The sequence below is a fragment of the Canis lupus genome, chromosome 10, assembly GCF_048164855.1.
Source record: "Canis lupus baileyi chromosome 10, mCanLup2.hap1, whole genome shotgun sequence".
Taxonomy (NCBI): Eukaryota; Metazoa; Chordata; class Mammalia; order Carnivora; family Canidae; genus Canis; species Canis lupus.
In genome coordinates, this window is record NC_132847.1 from 31,582,089 (window position 1) to 31,603,814 (window position 21,726).

Below are 21,726 nucleotides of genomic sequence, written 5' to 3' on the forward strand. Positions count from 1 at the left end.
TTCAAAAAGGAGAATATTCATATGACAAATAATCATCACAAATATGACAAATAATCATCAAAAAGTGTTTAATGTCATCAAACTTCAAGATATTCAAATTAAAATATTTCTATAAACACACCAGAATGGCTAAAATAGAAGGATAAAAAATTCTAAATGTTAATGAGAATATGGACCAACTGAACTCTCACATCCTGCTTTCAAAAATCGATAGAACCACTTTGGCAAACTATCAGTATCTACTAACGCAGAACATATGCATAGCCCAAATATCTAACAAAATACATGCATGGGTTTCCTAAAAGACATGTTCCAGATATCCATATAACCACTATTCATACAAATCAAAATCTAGAACTACCTAAATGATCATAAATGGGATAAAGGATCATAATTTGGTACATCTACACAGTTAAATACTACACAACAGTGAAAATGAGTGGTTTTTCATTGCATATAATCTTACAAATGTAATGCTGAGCAAAAGAGTCAAAGTAGTAATTCTATATAATTTCATTTATAGAATGTAAAACAGAAAGTAATTTATCCTTCTGGAAGTCAATATAGTGCTTATGTTCCATGGATATAGTTACCAGAAGAGCAATATGCAATGGGTTATTGGTTCTATGGTACTATAATGATATATATATCATGATATATATATATATCATATATCATGATATATATATATATTAATTATTATTATTTTTTAATGTGAGAGCTGGTTATATGGGTGTGTTCATTCTGTTACAATTCACTGAGACTGTATACGTAAAAGGTATGAGCAGGATATGAGTTGATAAATGATGATAAATGTAATTTTAAAAAATATTTTGACATACTTTAGAAGTTGAATCAACTTGTGAGAAAAGTTCATTTATGTATATTTGTAAAATATAAGTTACCACTTAACAATGCTTATTGGGAATAAAATTATTGCTCTATGCATATTCAAATAATGTGTTTCATAAAAAATTTCTTCCATTATCAACAGAGTCTGGTTGGTAGAGCAGTGGAATTTCCCCTTGTTTCTATGTGACACTTGTCTTTAACGATCGCAGATTGAGTGTCTCAAAAAATGTAATAAAGGCATACATCTTATAATGCCCAGAGGTGGTTCCTGCCTATAGTCACTTAAATTTTTTTTCAAGATACATTTCAATACTGCTGTATCACCAAACCAAGTTTACTTGATCATATTTGTGTTTTTTAAGAAATCATTTACTCAAAAATATAAAATGTATAACACAAATATCCACGTTATCTGCATTTTATATACCAGTTACAAGCTAAATCTTTATTATGCCTACTATTAAAAAAGAGATAAACTAAAAATTATCTTACTACAATAACACAAATGAAATTATGTTTATTTACATTCTGTACTAATCAATTATAAGTCGAATCCAGATTCACATTTTTAACAAATGTTACTGCATATATGAACCAAAGACATTAACAAATTAATAGGGCCATAAGATCCTGAGAAGTCACTGATTATTTCTTATCATTTCTATTTCCATAGTTACATATTTTACCTTCACCTTTCTAAAGCTCCAATATCGAGCTTTCATAGAGGAATCCAATTTTGATAAATCTTGACAGGTGATAAAATAAGTTTTCCTTTCAATAATTCATCGTCTCTATTCATTGCCATCAAATGGACCTCACTACAAAAATTTTTAATCTATAAAATTGTCATTCATGTCCAAAGAACTTTTTTCAGTGGTATAAATCTTACCGTTCTGAAGAATGCCTCCAAATTCACTTAGAAACTATCAAAGACTATTTCAAATAACTATATTATTATAATCCACCCAAGAACATAAACATTTGATAGAAAACATCACAGGGTTTCTTCAACATTTATGTAAAAGTATGATAAAGTATCAAGGGAATTATGCAAATTACCTTTATATTTATTGGATATTATCAAGCAGGGATAATAAAGGGGGAAAAACTCTAAAATTGACTCTATTAATTATAATCTTACCATAAGCTCACAGGTTAGGAATTCAGAGAAAAAGTTCACCACCCTGAGACCTAGAAAAGCAGAAACAAAAATATTTTCCATCAGTACTGGCATCGCATTTTAATTCAAGCATCACAAAATGTTAAATAGTGATTCAATATTATGAAAAATCTCCATTGTATGAGTAATTATTATACACATAATTTGACAAACAATTTTGACTACAACATTCCTCTGAAATAACATTATCATTACTCAGCTCACATCGAACTATTGTGATTTAAGATTAATTACTCCAAGTTGAACTCTTTAAAGCAGCAATGACAAACAAGTAGAGAATTTTTATTGTCTCCTTTGTTTCTTGTGGAGCTCTGGGTGATGGGCACATTTGCAAGCAAAATTTATTTTGCATATATTACAGAAACTTCTCAGTTATAGTCATTTAACAGTTTCAAATATATGCACACCCATATGCACATGCACATGCTACGCAAGTGGGTGTGCACGCATGCATATGCAAACGTGGTTATCATACTACAATCCTATATTTATCTTTGTCTTATCTGTTTAAACCAATGGAGAATATATAATTTTCCATCAATATAAATATTATCTATCGTGATTTTAAAGGCTGTATAATACTCCATAGTTTGTTATACACCTTAAATTAAGATATTTGATTTAATAATAATACTATATGATATTGATTAATATTACCATCTTTAAATTGAGTCATTTAGTTAGCATCATATGCGATCATATTTAATAGTTAGCTTTGCAAGAGTTTTAATATTTTGATGCAGTAGTAACTTACTAATTAACACATATTTATTAAGCCCTTGAATTTGTTTACTTCTAGGAAGATTCTGCTCTATATGAACACAAGAATAAATTGAAGATTTAATCTTTCACATTAGTGAAGAAATTAGTGACCTTTATAAACCCTTTCGAAAACTGTGAATGACTGGTATATAGGCAGGTGCTCCACTGTGTAATGCATTATAATTTAAGTTAATAGAAAAGACAAACCAAAAATGAAAGAAAGAAAAGAAAAGAAAAGACAAGCCATAATAGATTGAATCTATATGTCAATGCCTTAATGAGTGGTGTTGTTTTTAAGGATATGTTTTTCTCAAAGGTCTATGTATCAAATTATTCTGTTTTCTAATATAATTGAAAGAAATGTTATGTTAACATAGCTTATCTCTCAAAGAAATATTTAACTCTTAGGAGGATTTATCACATGTAAAAGTGATTCTGATACTAAAAGAACCACTTAAGGAGTGAAATAAAATGTTTTTAATATCTTTCTGGTGAAACGTTCGCGGAAAACAAAATATCACGATCTCTGAGTGCAAATGTTCACATTAAAATTTATTATTCTTATTCTGCCAGTTGAAATTCTTGTGTGGAGTAAAATCTTTGACAATTAGTGCTCAGATCTTCTTGGTCAAAGTCACTGAGCTAACTTGACTGCTTTCTGAGTCTGATTCTCAATCCATTGTATTTCACTCCAGTTATCGGCCACTAGTCCAGGTCTCCTTGTTCCTGAGTTGATAGACACTGTTCCTTACACTTTCACAGGTTTCTCTCCTGTGCATTGTTTTTACAAATTCCAGTGCACATGGATTAACCTTTTGAACCTGCTACTTATTCTCTCTTGTGTTCTGCTTTTATTTTCCCTGCGGGGGGGAAAAAGGATTGAGACATTGACTTCAAAAGATCAACTTCATGCTAATGCTTGCTAAAGAAGAAGCCCTCCTCAAGAATCTAGTGTGATCTAAGTACTTCTACTTCAACAAGTCAATCAAGAAATTATATATGTTCTGTGTCCTCCTCCTTTCTTATCAAGAGATGCATCAAAATAAATTTGGAGTAGGTGTTAAAGGGTTAAGTGTTAGAATCTACATTTGGCTGAAGCAAAGTATCATCATTGTAGAATGAACTCCTTAGATACACATTTTAAAATTTTTCATTGTTATTATCATTTTATTATTAAAGACTTAAAGTCAAGCTTTAAGGTTTCACATTATAAAGCAGGAACAATAATTTCTTGTAGCACTATCAGATGCTAGATTACTACAGCAGACACTATGTTGCATATTTGCAATATTAAATTGACAATTTTACCTAAATAACAAAATTTTAACATAAAAAGTGCACAAAGAAATTTCTGTCCTCTAGTTATATCTAGAATGCTTATCTATATCTGAATGTGAATATTCAAATAATAACAGTAAATCCAAAGAGCATTCTTGTTTGTATTTTGGGTATTGTTATAGTAAGTAGATAAGTTAGACCCTCAGACAGTAAGTCATGACCCGTGAATAAATTCAGGAATTCCAGAAATGATATTCAACACACTTGGCTGGTTGGTCTTCAAAGGGAAAGCCAAGCCAGAGAGGTGATTGTAGGCATATTAGAAAGCCAAAGCAGAAATATGGCTTACCCTAACTTTAACCTACTTTAAAAAAAAATAATTTACATGGCCTGACTCAGGCAAAAATACTGAGTATTGGGACATAATTAAAGGAGAGAAAATAAATTTAACATGATGTAGATAAGATAACTATTTTTAGGGGAGAGATTGGTAGTGAAGGATCAGTAAATAAACTGTCCTTGACATTGGTACTATGTTAGAATTTTATCATTGATGATTTCAAGAAATCTTATTTCATAGATAAGATTCTAGTAAATATATTTAATCAGATATACTCCTTTCATTTGTACTACTTGTCTATGTGGGGATAGCCATTCAGAAAGAATTTTTGCTGAGCAAAGTAAGCATGCCTCAGCAAAATTGCAATTTTGGTAATTCTAAAATTCTAATATCCTACACCTTTTAGAAGTCTATAAGGCTGTCAAAATACTGCAGAAGACTTGAGAATTTGTACTTGAATTAGTATTTCTATAAATTAACTAATGCTATTAATGAGTGCATTTATCAGGTATGTGACTTGGCATTTGGAGAAATTCATGGAATCAGCATTTCAGATGTTAATTTTTCTGTGATGCTAAAAGGAATTTGACCGTGGTATCTCTTTGTGGCTCACTTTTGCAAGGAATTTCAATATTTTGGAGGAAGTGAAAGGAATCATAATTTTGAAATGATTTGGTAACCTAAAGGTTGTGAAATCATTTTAAATAATTATAGAAAATGTTAAAAATAGTAAATAAATTTAAACATAGTTTGATGCCTTTAGGAAAATCATAGTTAATCAGCAATGGATAATAAATAGCCAGTGCTAAGATTTCTATACTCTACATTGTTTGTTCTACATTGATTCTCACAAAAGTTCTTGTATTAGTGATTATTTTTCATTTTCAGAAAAGACATTGGAAGCTAACAGTAGATTGAATAAACTCCAAAATGTCTTACTGCTAGTAAATTGTAGAGTCAAAATTCAACCCAAGCTTAATTACATTCAGAATCCCAATTAATTTATGTACCAGGGTAGGATAATATTAATAGATAACATTTATTGAACACATACCATATGTCAGTACTGGGCCAGGTATTTTGTATTATTAACTCATTTGATTCTTAACAACTGTATCTTTAGAGATGAACTGAGCTGTTCTTTACAATATGTTCTTTTATTTATTTTTTAAACACAGAGATCCTGGCTTCAGAGGCTGTGCCATGTATGAAACATACATTATAGTCTCTACATGATATTTAATCAATATGAGTATTCTTGCAATTGGCATAACAATGCACATATTTACATTTTTGGGGGCATCATGTACATGTAATTACACATTCATTATGTATCTACTATCATCTTGGTTGGTTGGTCCTAGGTAAAAATAATGATAGCATTTATTGAATATATAGTGTGTCAGGAAGTATGTTGTTTTTTTAAAGATTTTATTTATTTATTCATGAGAGAGAGAGGCAGAGACATAGGCAGAGAGAAAAACAGGCTCCCCTGGGGGATCTTGATGTGGGACTGGATCCCAGGACCCCAGGATCACTCCCTGAGCCCAAGGCAGACGCTCAACAGCTGAGCTACCCAGGCATCGCAGGAAGTATGTTAAGTGCTGTAAATTCATATCATTTAATCCTTATAGTAGTCCTAACAGGCATTATGGTCACCCTTGTCACATAGATAAGAAAATTAACTAGAAAGTTAATAAATGTGCCCAAGATCACAAAGTAAAAGGCACAGCTGAGTTTCAGACACAAACTCTCTCACCCTATTAGTTTGGCACAGCATAAAGATGCTGATTTTTCTAATGGGAAGGAAGTTTGAAAGAAGTTAGAGGCTCCCATTGTAGTTTATTTAAAAAGAAACTTATAACTTCAACTTCTTAAAGCAGGGCTTTGACTACACCCTAATTTCTAAAAAACAAATATAGAAGAATAGCAAATAAGTTAAAATCCTTCCAGTCTTACAATGTCAATGTATTAGGATTAATTTTAGATAGTGACAGCCCCTCCGTGTCTAGCTCATTAAATGTTAAACTGAAACTATACATTATTTATCAGACATGCCAATTTCTAGAATTTTCTGCCAATAAATTTGAGAATACATAAGATTTTTCAAAATATGTAGATTTCATGTAATATATGCACAATTTAGTATAGTTATCAGAAACACTTAGAAAATCAGCTAGCCTTCCATTCATTTAGAAAAATGCAAATAATGTGTTAAAAAAAACCAAACAACTTTGAACTCTCTCTACTTTCAAGACTACCAAGCTTATCATCCCAGAAGCATATTCTTATAATTACAGGCAAAATGTTTGGGGAAAAAATAGGTTGTTTCAGTGAAACCTGCCATATTTTAAACTCTCAATAAATAAATAATGAAAACCTAAATACTCCAATAAATAAATGATTGATGGATAGGACCAAAGGAAGAAAGCTGTCTTGCAGTTAGGTGCTACATTTTACCTTAGCTCAGTACCCATACTTTCTCAATGTCTTTTTCAATACCTAGGTCATTTTTTTTCCCAAAGCAGATTTTAAACCCTAGGAAAGTTGGAGTGACCTGTAATGATGGATTTTAGGACTATCAACACATCTCATGATTAGGATCTATGCAAATCTGTTGTGTAACTATAACTATGTATAACATATATAACTGCAATATTGGTTTAGCAGTGCATGCATTTTTCCAACAGATATTTACTGAGAACAATGTGTCAGCCACTACTATAGCAGAACAGTGAGGTTAAAGTAATGAACAATACAAATAAGGCCTATTCTCATAGATGTTACAGCCTGGTTACTGATACTGTATTTAACGATGTCATATTTTGTTGCCACTATCAAAACCCACTAGATATTCTGACATAAGTCTAAATGTTTTTGTAAGGATTGCTCTCTAGATGCTTCATGTTCCAGCATAATAAGCTTTATTAGGTTCAAGACGGTTTAACATTATGGCAGACCGTTCTAGTTATTCCCCATCCATATAATGTTTTTAATAAGAAAACCTCTGATTTTAGCTAGGCTCATGGTCATTTGGAACAAGACTACGATCCTTAGACTTGGTGTCCTAAGACAGGTTCTGGCAAACATGTATGTGGAAGTGGAGTGAGTGACTTCTAGAAAGTGTCACTGAATGTGGAAAGTATGTGGAGAGTATCCTTGTCCCTTTCTCCCATTCATTTCTCACGGAAATGCAGAATAAACGCCTAGGGCTCCAGCAGTCACTTTGTATCAGGACAGACTGTCCTCACTTCCTCGCTCTGTTAAACCCCCAAGCAGAGTACTAAAATAGGAGGAGACTGGATCTTGATCAACAGTGAGTGTTATCTCAGGCTTGGAAGGGTTAGCTTTTGAGTATGGGCAAGAAAGAAATTCTATAGAGACAGAAAATAGATTAGAGGCTTTTAGGGACTGAGGAGTGAGGAGGATGGGAATGACTGCTAATTGGGTACAGAACTTCTTTTTGGATAATAAAAACATTCTAAAATCAGTTAGTGTTTGTACTATACAAAATATAATAAATCCACTAAAGTGTACACTTTAAAAATAATACAAAAAATGAATTTTATGGCATGTGAATTATATCTTAATAAAGCTTCTATTAAAAACACATGTGCCTCATATCACTCTATTAGTTTAATTTGATCTTAAATAACTTGGATACATTTTAATGTGTTAGAAAATTGGGTAGCATATTCTTTCAGAACTCAAATTTGTTTGAATTTATTAACTTCCTACTATGTATTAACATGTCTGTAGCAATTAAGAGAAATAAAAATAACAACAACAAAAAACAGTCTGTCTTCCATAATCTACAGTCTACTGAAGAAAGAGGCTATTTGTGAATTAACTAACACCAATACCAAATATTAATCATCCAGGGCTTTTGAGAGGATTTTATTATATATGGGCAGCCATTTGAAAACTACTAAATAAAAAAATTCATGAATAGAAAACCAAAAAGTTGCTAATAAACATTATAGGCTGAAATTTGTGTTTTAGCCTGTTGGTAGTGATACTTTTAATAACTTGGTAACTAAATGAATATCTGTTTTGAAATTGTGCTTACAAAAAACCAAAATGTAAAAAACCACTAAATAAAGTTTTACTCTAGTGAAAAAAGTATAAAAAGTAATTATTACAAATATTTTTGGTGTCAAATAGTTAAAGAAGCAATATTATACAATCCATTTTGGTGGTGTGGATTTAAATCTTTTAATCTAAAATGTGTATATGCTTATGTGTGATAGTCTGACTCAGAAAACACTATTCTGAAAAATGCCTCTCTATAGTATTCAAAAGACTGAAACTTTATTAAACATGTTTCCTTTTGGGGCACTTGGCTGACTCAGTCAAAAGAGCATGTGACTCTTGATCTCAGGAATGGGAGTTAGGGCCCCATGTGGGGCATAGAGATTACTTATATAAATAAAACTCTAAAAAAAAAAAAGTTTCCTATTTCGTGGAGATGATTGGCAACAATAACCTCAAACTATAAATGAGAACATAACAGATCTTCAAACTTTTCACAAATGGCACCATTATAATTTTCCTAAGTTAACATTCAGCCACACTAATTTATGAAGCTTCAAAAAATAACAATGTCACCGTAAAAGTTGTCATGCATTCACTGTATTGCACACCTGAAACTAATATAACAGTGTATATTAATTATACTGGAATTCAAAATAAAATTAAATTCAAAAAAAGGAAAAACTATTGCCATGCTATAGATACCTTTACCTTTATAGATACCTTTGAGGAGAAATGTAAATTAATTGTAACACTGAGCAAAATATAATGATTCTTAAGTTACTGGAGATGATTATACTGGAAAATCTGTAAGAATGTGTAAAAGTTCACAGGACTGACTTAACCTTTATGTGAATTAATTGGTTACTACAGCAACATTAATTTTCATCTCACTTCAACTATTGCAGAAGCTCAAATAAGCTTTGGAGCTTCATTCAGTTTTATATTCATTGGATATATACTCAAGTTGGAATGCTGAATCATATGGTTATTCCATTTCTTTTTTTTTCAAAAGTTTCATATTATTTTTCAGAGTGACTATATCAATTTTCATTCCCACCTACAGCACACAAGTATTCCCTTTCCTCCACATCTTTGCCAATTCATATTATCTCTAGTCTTACTAATATAGCCATTCTAACAGATATGAGGTGATATTTCGGCATAGCTTGGTGTTCATTAGTGATGTTGAGCATCTTTTCATGTACCTATTGGCCATTTATAGATCTTCTTTGGAAAAAAATGTCTATTCAGTTCCTCTGCTTATTTTTAAATTATATTTTAAAGTTATGGTTATTGAGTTATGTGAATTCTTTATATATATGGAGATCAAATAAATGGTTTGCAAGTACTTTTGCAAATACTTACCTTATCGAATAAATGGTTTGCAAATACTTTTCCCATTATGTAGGTTGCCTTTTCATTTTGCTAATGACTTCCTTTGCTGTGCAGAAGCTTTTTAGTTTGATATAGTCCCATTTGTTTATTTTTTGCCTTTGCGGCTTTTGCTTTCAGTTTCATTAACCAAAAAACAGTTGCCAAGACCAAGGTCAAAGAGCTTTGCAGTGAGTAAAAGGGAAAGACTCAGGTATGCTCTGAATGGAGGTTATTAGAGTAGAAAAACTGGAGTGGGCTAATTACAAGAAGAATATCCTATGTGATTGGTTTGGAAAGCATTTTTGCTTTCTTCAGTTTGTTAGGACTTGGAAGTGTGAAGTGAAGGGTGGGGATTCAAAATTAAGGAAATTGGCTGTCATTCTCCTAAAAATGTCTCAAATTTCTTGGACCATGCTGACACAATTGCTGTAGAAGTTGTGATTTGTCTTCTTAGGCTTGCTGGTCAGGATTCTATTATTATATGTGGTCTGGCTGTTGTCCATTTGTTTATTAGTTTCACATATCTTATTCTTCATTTTCTCCCTTTAATTACAGAAGCATCTCTCAACTCAGCCACTAGTTACATTTTATGCTGCATTATATAGTGTTGAAGGCAGATTGTCTAACCCTCTCATTATCAAAGAAGAATATAATATTTGAGAAGTATATAGGTTCAATTAATATTTTATACAATAAAATATACTATAATGGCATAGTGGGAATTATATTGTGGTTATGAATATGTAGTAAAATTACAATTTTATGGGTTGAGTTTTGTGTACCAAAGCATGTTATTTTAATGTTGAAAATATTTCATTAAACATTCTTATTCTTCTAGTTGTCAATAGCCTCTGTGAAACATATACAAACTATATTAAAGATAGTCCAACATTATTTCCTTCAATTCCATGAGGCAAAACACCCGTCTTTCAACTACTTAATACCTGGTTTCTTTCTTTATTCTTTTTTTAAATAGAAAAACACACGGACATTTGCATATTTAGCTATCACTTCTACTAGATAGGTTGAACATTGATAAATGAAAGGGATTAGTGAGATACCATGTAAGTTTATAACCTTGTTTACACATATAGGCTGTCCTGATATATGTGCAACAAAAATGGAAGGAAAATACTTACTTAAAATATTAAATTTTAGTTGTATGGCATCTGGCAAGTTATTTAACTTACTGAGGCTCTAATAATAATAATGATTATAATTGACAATAATAATGATCACAAATACATAAGAATTATAGATGTCTTAGAATTTTTCATACACTGGTCAACTTAATTAATCCTCTTAGAAACCCTAAGTAGTAGGGCACTTCTATTATATCTATTCTATATATAAATTAACTGAGGAACACAGCAGCTAAATAACTTGCCCAAGGGCATAGATCTAGTTAGGTGTGGACTCTGCTAATGATACATTCTTGTATGCTATCAGAATGCATATGAGGTAATTTAGTTGAAGTGCCCACTATGGTGACTGATTCTTGGTAGCTGCCCAATAAACATCAGTTTACTTCTTCCAATTTAGTAAGAGTTACTATAGTACCTCTCAAACTTGAGAGCTCATCAGAATGGTTTGGTTATCCAGTTATCTGGGCCATGCTCCCAGAACTTCTGATTCATTAGGTGAGGAGTGGAGTCTCCAGATCTGTATTTCTAACAAGTTCTTGATGGCTATTGATGTTGCACCCCACTTTAAGAATCACTGAATCAGTGCTTATTAAATAAAGGGAATTGCACTAATGTAGTCTTGGCCTCTCAAGGCTCACAATCTCATTAAGACCTTGTTTTGAGACTTTAAGATTAACACAGAATAAAAATAGAATACATATAGATTGATTAGTAAAGCAAAAGCATAACCATGTTAGTTATTTACATTTTTAATAATAAAATCTGGTTAAGATTTATAAAATAAAACCCAAATGGAAATAAAGCTCAGTTGGCTAAATACATTATGCCAATCACCTACTGTGGGGTATTTGCAATGTTTTTATTTGCTAAAATGCATTTACAAATTATTATTTTTTAAAATTATTTATTTATGATAGTCACACAAAGAGAGAGAGAGAGAGAGAGAGAGAGAGAGGCAGAGACACAGGCAGAGGGAGAACCAGGCTCCATGCACCGGGAGCCGGACGTGGGATTCGATCCCGGGTCTCCAGGATCACGCCCTGGGCCAAAGGCAGGCGCCAAACTGCTGCGCCACCCAGGGATCCCGCATTTACAAATTAAAATCATACAGCAAATACTGTTCTATTAAGCATTTATATTATGTATATATAAGTATTATACACATAATATGCATTATATTACATATATATATAGGTTATTCAAGGTACAGTATATCATGATCATTTGAATATATTCTATTAGAATGTGATTTGCATAAGGAAGGGCAAGGATCTTTGTTCCCTCATTTAACATATCCCAAATTCTCAGAGCAGAACCTAACGTGTCAAAGCTGCTGCTAAATATCTGCACATCAATCACTAATTCTTTTGGTTAAGAAGAATTATAGAATCAAAAGATATGAATGGTTTTACAGCTCTGGATTGGTATTACCAAAATGACCTCCAGAAAGAATGTACCACCATCTACTCCCACCAGCCCTGTGTGCTTCTGCCTATTTCCATTGCTTATAAATACTACTTCATATATCTGCCAATAGTAACAATTACTGCTACATGTGTTTACCATATGTTGTTTTTCAAATTTTAACATCTCTAAAATCAAGATGCATGCCCAATGGGATAATTTAGCTTTTTTTTCCCCTTTGTAGAGCTCTGTAAAAATAATAATTTGTCTTATAGCTCATGGCATTCTAGATTCAAAAAAGAAAACTCCAGTGACACATAAATCTTAGTACTGTATTTGTGAATACTAGTCATAATTACTTCAAAAGCTATCTAACACTGTTAAACATTTTGAAATATCACTGAAAACACTGTGTGCTGGATGTTGTCATAGAGCTCTGATTAACTGCCTAAGAAATATTCTATTTTTCCGTGGGCTTCCTGATGAATCAGAAACAGATGACCTGTCTTAATTACTATAAATCAGTGTTGCTTGTCCTATATTTGAAAGAGATCATAGATATGGAGAATATGTCACCGAGTTTAAATTAACAAAAAAATTATGAAAGAAAACATATATTAGGAAATAAATGAAAAAATGAATATATCTATAATCAAAAACTCCTCATTTTTCTATGGAATAACATGTCAAAATTTATCTGCCATATGCTTTCACTGTGTGCTGTTTTTACTCTCAAATATTAAAAACAAATCACATATCAGATAAAGCTATAGTATTTTTTCTCACTATTACATGATTTCAATACTTTAAATCATTAGGAGTAAATATAACTCCAATGACCTAGAAATAAGAAAGATGAAATAGTATGGATTGCTTCCAATGACCAATTAGCATCATAAGATAGTCAACTTTACTAATAATGTCTAAAAATTAAAATTGGATAAATTTTTGCCTCAAAAATGAATATATGTATCTTGCAAAATAATAAAATTATTTTAAGACTCAGTTTCTCTAAATAGAGATACAAAGAGTTTATACTTGATTACAAGGATTAACTGATAAAATGTATGCAAAGTGTGCAGAAAAGTTCTGGCTCATAGTAAGTGTTCACCAAATATCAGCTGTGACAATGATGTTTATATGACTACAGAGAAATATTAGCTTCCTTTTCTCCACTGCAGAAGGGGCAAGGAATACAAATATGCATATATACACATACATGTGTGTCTAGTGTTATATATGTATTCACTTCTGCAAAGGTTTGAATATTGAATAATCTTCTCTGTAAGGAAAGAGAAACATGATTTTGTTGTTCTTGCTTGGATTTTAATAGTCTATTAAAGACTCCTGTGAGAGAATATGATGAGTGGGTTTTGAGGCAAGAGGGAGTACCTCTGAGGGAAATGTTGAGAATGTGGGAGGGAGTCATTACAGATCACAAGAAAGTAGAGGACAAACACCAAGAGATTGAGCATAGGACATTCCCAGAGAGCATTCCCAAAAGCTGAGATAATTGTCCTAAGAAGTTAGAGGACCCTCTGTCCTGAAACTAAAACTGGGGGAGAGCCAAAGGTAAGGTCATTGAGGAAGTTTTTTTAATTTATTTTTTATTTTTTATTTTTTATTTGAGGAAGTTTAGTCATTTTTCCACCTGATCATTAGCCTTTATTGAAGGCATGCAGTTATCACCAAAACAATTTATCTCTTCCTCAACACAGCACAGCGACCTCCCCACCCCACCTGACTGTGCAGAAGTGACATCCTTCATGACTACAGTACCCTTTTTATTACCCAAGAAAAATATCTACTGCTTAAGACTCCTGCAGCCTTAGCAAAGGTGTTTGAAGTCTTGGCTATCTATTGGCATAGTAGTGCAGGATAGCACTGTAGTATCTGTATATGAGCAATGGATAGTAGTTACTGATGCAGTTATTACAATTCTTTTTTTTTTTCAGTTATTACAATTCTATAGTATCCCTGTTGCATTAGAACTGTCAGTTTAGTACATATTATTTTAGAACACAAAGGAGGAACTTAATAAAATAGAGCAAAATGATAAAAGACAAGCATTCAAAGATAAATGAAATTTCCTTAGATACCAGTGTTAAAGTGTTTTGTCAGTTCTCAGATGGGCTATATAATGGAATTAATGCAAAACACTATTCCTATTCCCATTCAGGGCAAATAATTTTTCTCTTTGGAGTGTTCATTATCCCATGAACTTTTTTTTCCTTTGGAAAAGTTTGTGTTTTAGGAAAAAAAAATATATAAAATTATATATATATATAATTAATTAAGAATAACCATAGTACTTATGGTTATTTATTTATTTATTTATTGTATTTGCCCATGTATTTATTCATGAGCAAAGGAACATGTATGTGAACATTGTTTATCATTACACTTAAGTTAAATAGGTATTAAATTAGATGGTGTTTATTCTAATGTTTGAGTCAAAATGATGAGTTAAAAATAGGAAATATTAAAGACTTCTTTTGTGAATATTTTTTGAGAGAGAGGTTATATAAAATAAACAGTATGCCAATAGAATAATTCTTATCTGAGTGTTCTACATGTTACATATGTATTATATGTAAATACCTTTATATATTCAATACAGTATTCAGAGGTACCTTTTGTATTTCCTTAGTGGTCCTTGGAAGGATGATACTATATTTTTCCATTGTTCACTTTATAAAGAACCTCATTTTTTTTATTTTAGAAGGGTTAGCTGTTATTGTTAATACACAGAAATATTTTTAAAACATCACCTCATATATCATTTGTGATAGTAGCCTCATTTTTCTAAGACTAGCAAAATGTTGAAGAAATGATGGATTGCAAGTTTTCTTTCATATGATACATCGATAAAAAGCTGAAATAATGTGGTCTAGAATGTGGTTAAATACTAAAGACTATACTGTATGTACCAGTTCATATTCTTTAAACCGGTATCTAGGGATCCCTGGGTGGCGCAGCGGTTTGGCGCCTGCCTTTGGCCCAGGGCGTGATCCTGGAGACCCGGGATCGATTCCCACGTCGGGCTACCGGTTCATGGAGCCTGCTTCTCCCTCTGCCTGCGTCTCTGCCTCTCTTTCTCTCTCTATGACTATCATAAATAAATAAAAATTAAAAAAAATCTTATAAACCAATATCTAAATAGCCTAATAGGATTACATGTATGAATTAGATAATACATTGAATTATTATTAGCTCAAATTCATTCTAAATATTTGAGTACAAAGATATATAAAGACAAACTGCCCTTAACTTAAAATGTCTTTCAGAAGTACAAATTATACATATGATTTAATTTACAAATCACACAAGTAAGTATATAAACTTTATCATTAATAAAATTGAGATCTATTGTTTTGGCAAGACTATTCCATTATGAAAAAACCAGATGGGTCAGAGAAAGAAGGCTTTGAGACTGAGAAAGAAGTAATGAGCAGAAATGAAGATACATTGACTTGTGTCAAAGAAACTGTAGGTGGGAAACTCCCAGTGTCTGAGAAACTAAGGGAAATAATGAGAGAGAGGGATTAGGCCCTTAAACATTTCTGGAACTCTAATATGGAGAGGGGAGGAGCACAAGAAGGAGAATCAAAATCATAGTTAAAAGCAAAGAAGTGGACAAAGGCAAACACATGTAACCACCCACATTGCTTCCAGCCTATTATAGTAAGAAAGGAAAAAAAACGTAACCTTAAACAAAACTAAAAATGCTTATCACTAGTTGATAATGGCATATTAATTGTACTGTTTTAACAACATTTTATATTGTTTGCCCTGACAATTACAGAAATATGCAGCCTTAAAGAATTATTGAAAAACAAAAATACTATAGAGGTGCAAAATTTAGTGTGTGAAAGAATCTTATAAAACCAGAGAAATTCAACAGTACAGAAAGTCAAGAAATAGGAAAAACAAAAAGCGCAATGATTTGTGAAAAATAGAAAACAGAATGATGTGTCATAGATGAAAGTGGAGAAAGTAGTTTCAGTTCAATAGTACAAGCAGATAGGAAGAGGCAAGTGGACAAGAAATAGATGGGAAGATATAAAGATATGTGGAAAAAATTGGCAGTAAAATAGGGAAATATCAGAATGTTAAATAGAATATAATATGCCAAATACTAAATTTGCAGTGTTGATAAAAGAACAATCTTGTTCTAATTTTCCTTGTTACCATAACTAATACTTTTTTAATATCTTATATATTTTTCTTTTTTAAAAAAGATTTATTTATTTGACAGAGAGAGTGCATATGAGCAGGAGGAGAGGCAGAGGGAAAGGGAGAAAGAGAGAGAGAGAATTTCCAGCAGATTCTCTGAGGAGAGAGGCAGGGCTTGGTCAAGATCTCTGAGACAGAGACCCTGACCCAAGCTGAAATCAAGAGCTGGTCGCTTAACCGATTGAGCCACTCAGGAACCCCCGTCAGCATCATATATATATATATATGATGATAAACTATATATATATTTTTTTTTAATTAAAGATTTTATTTATCCATTCATGAGAGACACAGAGAGAGAGAGAGAGAGGCAGAGACACAGGCAGAGGGAGAAGCAGGCTCCATGCAGAGAGCCCGATGTGGGACTCGATTCTGGGACTCCAGATCACGCCCTGGGCCAAAGGCAGGAGCTAAACCACTGAGCCCCCCAGGGATCCTCATCTTATATTTTTCATCATCCCTCCTATTCATATAAAGTTTGTGCACAAAAACCATATATCAAGATTAAAGATGTTTTTCCTGAGAACGATTATATACTCAGAACTTCAGGATTTTGGTGATCTAAGAAAATCTCAATTAACTTCCTTAGAAATCAGATTTTACAGAAGTGTATTTTATTGCCTTATAATATAATTCATTTTTGCATTAAATTCATTCCAAGTTTTCTATATTTGCTTACCAAATTAGAAACTATTTAAATATAGAATATGGTTTGCTACAATTAGTAATGATACCTGAACTCAGTCTGGGATGTATTTTTTCTTTTTTTTCTTTTTTTAAGATTTTATATATTCATGAGAGACACACAGAGAGAGAGAGAGAGGCAGAGACACAGGCAGAGGGAGAAGCAGGCTCCTCTCAGGGACCCCGATGTGGGACTCGATCCTAGGACTCCAGGATCATGCCCTGGGCCAAAGGCAGGCACTAAACCGCTGAGCCATCTAGGGAACCCTGGGATGTATTTTTTCATCCCAGGATGAAAATAGATTTATTCATAGATTTATTCACAATCTATAACAATCTGGTATTTTATAGAGTTCTGAATACAGAAATATTTTCGAGTTAAATACTGAATGTAGCATAGCAATATTTAGCCAAAATTATAAATTGGAAGAGTTGGTTAAGATATTCTAAATTTGAGAAGTTGTCTTAAAATTAGTATATATACATTTTTCTGTAATAACCAGTACAAATTATAGTGTTGCTCTCTTGTATTCAAAAACTAGAGTGTGAGATTATTTGTTAAATTTTCTCTGTATATAAAGAAAAAATTATCTCTGTATACATAACACTGTAATTCTTCTTTGCATTTTTATGCAAACAATATAAAAACAGTTTCCATTTTAAAATATGTCCAAAAGTTATTTGATAGTCTTTCCTTCAAAAGTGGACATTAGGGGCACCTGGTGGCTCAGTTGTTTATGAATCTGCCTTTGGCTCAGATCATGATCCTGGGTCCTGGGATGGAGCCTTGAGCTGGGCTCCTGTTCAGTGGGGAGTCTGCTTCTCTCTCTTCCTCTGACCTCCTCCTGCCCCTGCTCATGTTGGTGATCTCTCTCTCTCTCTCTCTCTCAAAGAAATGAATAAAATCTTTAAAAAAAGTAGAGCTTAATATCTCCCTCCTTGAGTGTTTTGTCCAATTGCTGATTGTCCTGAATAGTCCAGGGTATGATAAGCAACAGAGAAAAGGATAAAGATAAAATGGCATTTTGGCACATATGCAGGATTTCAGTTCCACTTGGCTTAGGTGAACAGCTGACTGTTAGGGCGTATGCCCCCAACATTCCCCACTCTACCCTCAATACTAAGAGCCTCACAACTAAGGCCCTTGCTTTGATCACAGCACAGACATGCAAAAACAGAAGTGGAAAAGTTATCAAGTAAGAAATGGCTCTCTTCTTCTTGTGGATGCAGGGGTATCTTAGCACTGGACTAAAGCCCTCCTTCATCCTGTTAGATTGGATCCCTTGTGCAGTATGCACCCTGAACTACCATATCTGTAGGAAAAATCAAAAGGAAAATTAGTGAGGGGAGTATGAGAGGGAGGAGAAGAAGGAAAGGAGGTGGAAGCCTGTCCTTTACTACTTTTTTGTATTCTGAATTCGTTATAATTAGAAACTATGGCTTCCCTTCGAAATCCTAACTCCAAGTGTGGTTTCTTGCCTTTCTTGAGACTATATTTTGTTTTAAAAGTCATTTTTAAATAAAATTATTAAAAGGAGATAAAATTTTCTTGGTAAAAAAGTATGGAAAGCAATAGGAGTTTTTTAGAGGTAACTAATACAAATCTTTTGATTAACTCCTTCCCAGACCTTTTTAAACTTCTATTAAAAAAAGGCCTTAATTTTTTTTTCTTACAAGCTCTGTACAAATTCATATCCTTTTAAAATGTATTCATAGTATATCCTTCCTTCTTTCCTTCCTTCCTTCCTTCCTTCCTTCCTTCCTTCCTTCCTTCCTTCCTTCCTTCTTTCCTACATTATTGGTAAACATAATTTTAATGCTTCTCCTATCACTTATTCTGCATTTCAATGACTCAATTCCTCTCATAGTGGCTTATTAGAAAGAAATTTGCACAGGGGTGCACATGAGTTTGAATCCTGGCTTTATCACTACTCAGGTGTGTCATTTTGACAAATGATCCAAGCTTTAGTATTTTTTTTTTATCTAAAGTGCCCCCTTGCTCGAAATTTAGTTCCCCACAATTCTTAATTCCTAAGCCCCCCAAACTGGAATCTTTTGAGCTGACAAATGAGAATAAGATTATACTACTATTGGGATAATAGCAGTGCTAGATTTGCATGACAAGTGTTTTCATCTCCAAGGAACAATGTATTTAATCCCATGATAGTTAGGTCTTAAAGATATTAGTTAGCACCTCTACATTTTCATATAATTAATATTAATATAATATAGCAATATATAATATATCAATCATTACATTATTATTGATATATTAATAATCAAATAATTCCATACAATATATTAATACATTAATTTATTATACGTTAGTTTATTCTATTAATATAAGCAACGTTACACTTTTAGAATCCTATAATAGGTAACATTCTCTGAGTGTTATGTGCCAGGTACAATACTGAACAGTGCCCTTGTATTATCTCACTGACAATATGATAAATTAGGAGCTCACATGATGCCCATTAGGATGATGAGGAAATTGAGCTTTAGGAAAAAAAAAAAAACAGATGTTTTATACAATGCCCCTCACACTTTTAGTAAATGTTGGAGTTGTGACTTTAACTGATACTAATTTAAACCTAAAGTCCATGTCATTAACCATAATGCATCATGCCCTAGTAGGCTTCTCTAAGGCCACCAGAACAGTCCTGGGCTCCTGGGCCAGGTTTTTTTTTTTTTTTTTTTTTTTTTTTTTTTAAAGATTTTATTTATTTATTCATAGAGACACAGCTAGAGAGAGAGGCAGAGACACAGGCAGAGGCAGAGGGAGAAGCAGGCACCATGCAGGGAGCCCAATGTAGGACTCGATCCTGGGTCTCCAGGATCACGCCCGGGCTGCAGGTGGCGCTAAACTGCTGCGCTACCGGGGCTGCCCCTGGGCCAGGTTTTGATACAGTTCTCTCTCCAATATCTACAGTATCCCCTTCTAGAACTTGTTATTATATACTGGGTCTCCTCACTTTCTCCTTCAGTTATCTCAATCTCTTCTTCTTATATTCTCTCTCTCTCTTCTTTTTAAGATTTTATTTATTCATTTGAGAGAGATATAGCAACAGAGAGCACAAATGGGGAGGAGAGGGAGAAGCAGGCTCTCCTCTGAGCATGGAGCCCAATGAAGGACTCCATCCCAGGACCCTGGGATCATGATCTCAGCTGAAGGCAGACACTTATTCTCATTTGACTGAGCCACCCAGGCACCTCTCTTCTTCTTATATTCTTATCTTTATTTCTTTCTGTGCACTTCATTCTGAATAATTTCATCAAATTAATTATCTAATTTACTATTCTTCTCTTTGTTTTTCTCTGTTTTAATCCATATTTCTAAAGTTCCAATTGTTATTATCAGCATTTCTAGACCTTCTGTAAACTAAAAATCATCAGCACATTTCTCTACATAGCAATAACAAATTAGAAAATATAGCAGAATATATGCTACCATTCACAATAAAGAAAATGCTACAAAATACTTAGTTGTTGAGTGCAGAATATTTACAGATTTTATGTAGCAAATTGTGAAACTCAATGAAGGGATACTAAAGAAGACCTGAAGAAATAGAGAGATATATTCTATTAATGAAATTATTTAACATTGTTAATATCTCAATTGCTGTGTTCTTATGTGTGTGGCATACACAGAATAATTGAACAAACAAAAAAAATGGTATCACAGCAGTATAAGAAAACACAGGAACAAAGGGACTTGCTGACTGTTTATAACACAAATTATTAAAGAAAATAATAATGAAATTTAGCTGAATAATGGTAAGAAGGAGTATAATTGACAAGTTTAGGTAAAACAACAATAACAACAACAAAACTCACACCCCAGTATGTTCCTTATCTAGACAAACACAATAAACTCTCATTCTCTGTGGCATGTGACTCATAGATCTCATTCATTCATTCATTCATTCACTCATAGTTTGCCAGACAGCCTGGGTTTTAAGGAGTAGTCATATCATGGAGAATAAATATTCCAATCTAGCACACTGGTGTGTGCACAGAGTCATTTATTTCAGTGTGAGAAGTGTCTAACAGGACCTGTGTCATTGTAGAGGAAGGAACTATGAACATATTTTTGACATCTGCCTGCTTCCTCCTATCCAACAACCAAGAGGCCCTCCCTACAAAGAATATCAGCTGTCCGATGAGCTCCCTTTAACCATTCTTTCTTCCCCACTTATCCTCAGGCTGAATCTCACAAGACTTGGCTAGTATTCTACAACAATTATAGAGAACTGTTCATCCTTCTGTTTTCATTCACTGGCTGATAACTCAGCTATATAAAAAATTTCCTTTGTACTAAAATTTAATGAATAGCCCCTAAGTGTAAGAACACTTCTTCCTTCCTCACAAAATCTGAATTATCTTCCCACATTTTATCAGTCTGCCTTCTCAATAGTAGCTGTGATAAAGATATA

At 32.8% G+C, this 21,726-nt stretch overlaps 1 protein-coding gene across 35 annotated transcripts in view; it reads right to left on the bottom strand.

The window, feature by feature from the left end:
• The window catches only part of PTPRD (protein tyrosine phosphatase receptor type D), a 2,176,041-nt gene that overhangs the window by 1,185,491 nt on the left and 968,824 nt on the right, over window positions 1-21,726 (bottom strand). For all 35 annotated transcript variants that reach the window (XM_072841294.1, XM_072841327.1, XM_072841326.1 and 32 more), the window contains one exon: window positions 1,994-2,043. The gene's annotated coding sequence lies outside the window, so the exon portion shown is untranslated. The remainder of the gene's footprint in view (window positions 1-1,993; window positions 2,044-21,726) is intronic.